Source organism: Camelina sativa, chromosome 19, assembly GCF_000633955.1.
Source record: "Camelina sativa cultivar DH55 chromosome 19, Cs, whole genome shotgun sequence".
Lineage (NCBI taxonomy): Eukaryota > Viridiplantae > Streptophyta > Magnoliopsida > Brassicales > Brassicaceae > Camelina > Camelina sativa.
The window spans coordinates 13,630,924-13,633,519 of record NC_025703.1 but is presented as its reverse complement, the minus strand read 5'-3'; positions in this window follow the sequence as shown (position 1 = coordinate 13,633,519).

Below are 2,596 nucleotides of genomic sequence, written 5' to 3'. Positions count from 1 at the left end.
CCATCTCGAGCAAATTGATAATTCTGTAAATCAGAATTCTCAACTATAGGATTTTCAAACAATCAACAAGTGGTAAGGATTTATTTATATCTCATCTACAATACTCAAATTTTGTTTTAAATAAATCATGTTAAGAAGAATCTACTTTTTATTTCAATATTTTATAATTGTATAGAACCTGTCAAAATATTTGTTTACACTTTGTTTCGTGTAAGAAACAAACTATACAAAAAATTTGGTTTGTTCTAATATGTTTTCTTTATAATAATTGAAATGGGTAAGCTTTATGGTTCAAATAGATTTATGTGGTTTACCCATGTTTTCTATACAACGATTTGTCAATAAATCAAGGTGAACATATATACCTAAATTTTATCTTGGTTTTTGCTAAGCAACCATACGCCATTCACTAAATATTTTAAAAATCTCACATTTTGGTATGACAGCATCAACTTCCACACTTGATGAAAATAATTAACGTATCTTATCACTAATATCTAATAAGCATATTCTAGAATTTATCATTTTCCGAAACCGTCTCTATTAGTCATATAAATACAAACCTCGATAAACAAACTTAATACTCAATACTTTAGATCTATCAGCCAATTTTGTCATCAAGGCTGCTAATCGTGGGTGAAGAAAGCTTGCTAACATCAAGCCTTTCAAAATGAGTTGGAAAAGTAAAGGTGAAATCGTCAATAGTGTACAAAGAACAACATAGATGGGGGGGACTAAATTATTGTTTTCTTATTTGTTTGTATCTTATAGGATCTACTACAAAATCAAACTTGCCAAAAACAACGGTTTTGAATGATGTTACAAACATACCTGGTCTTGCCAAACATGGTCGAGAAGCACCATCGATCAAGAGAAAGCAATGACAAGGAACTGAAAACAATGGGATCTTCCTTAAACAACAAATAAGGTGATAGTTAGTTATGGCATTACCAAGTTATTTGATCTATATTGTAATCATCAAAGTAACACACATTTGTTGATATAATGAAGCAGGATCTGCTGCTTCAGTAATCCGACTAAACGAAGACAAACTCATGGAATCTCTACACAATTTAGTCCTCCAGCTATTAATAGCAAGCAAGGTAATAAGGATTTGAATAGATATTGAGTAACTGTTGAATACTATCTATACATTATTGTGTGTCTATAGTCATCTAATCATGCATTAGAACTAATATTAAGTCGATTCTCAGGTGTAGCTTCAATGTAAAATCTTTTATACAACATATAAACAATACAACAATCCGAATATTATTACTTAAGTCAGAGCTATTTTAACTAATAACAACCATTACAATAAGATCTTATGACAATTTTTAAAAATGAACTCAAGGAGTTTAACATTATTATGTCATTTTGCACTCCATCAATTCCATTAAAACTCAAGGCAATTAACGATATTTCTATTGGGCATTAGAAACACATCAATGTTTCGGAGTAGAAAAACTGAAAGACAATTTACCTTGCTTTTTTTTGTAATTGAAGGATCAGAGAGGCCTCCAAATATTGTACGCATGCTAGAGGACGACAAGACGAAGCAGTGGATCAAAAGAGAGGTCAGTTTTGTATAGCCATCGACAAAGCGGATCAGATCAAGAACATGAAGCTGGATTGTAAAGAGAAATCGGGTTAAAGGAGTAATCAGCGCGAGAAGAAGCTAACTACAGTGCATGTCGATTTGAATTCTCTACAGATGAGGCAAGGGTAACTTGGCCGCCTTCCGAAGTGAAGTCGCCGGAGAGGAGAGACGATACGAGATTGTTTCTTGGGGACTGATTCCCACCAGGAATGCATCGAATCTCGAATCGGTAACGGAGGAGATTCCTGAGATGGCGGCGACAATAATGGTAGGTGTCGTGGTGGATTTATAATGGTGAGGAGTAGACGATGAGATCGTTGAGGACAGAGAAGGTGAGCCGCCGAGAGGTTTGACAGAGGAGAAGTCCATGAGAATTGAGAAGGTGAAGAGACTGATAAGAAGAAGATGGACAAGACCATCGTGAATCCGTGATTGACGAAGAAGAGAGTAGTAGTAGAACAAGAGCTACAAGGATAGGAAATGTGACTTAACACGAAAAAAGCTTTTGGGCCAATATGCAAAACAGGCCAACATAAATGGGTTTCATCATTTGTGTTTTAAGTTAAGATTCAAACAATTATTGAGTAATTAATCCATTCCATTTTTACTATTAAACTTATATATATATATATAACTTTATGTATTTTATAATTTTTCATATATTTTTATAACCTAAAGAGTCTATGTTATTTTATGATACATATTTTATTTTCAAATATTCAAAATGATATATATATATATATATATATATATTTATTTATTTATTTACTTATTTATCAAAGCAATAGTTAAATTTTAAAATTTTATGGTATTTTATTGTTTAAGGTTACTTAATCAAAAATTAAGTACTAAAATAATATTTATAATAACAATTAATAAATATTATTTAAATCCATCACTTTACTAACAATTCACTTGCACTATACTCTAGAATAACAAATACAAGATGAGAGCATGTAATTTCGAATCGAATTCCAAATAAATATATAAGTTTAA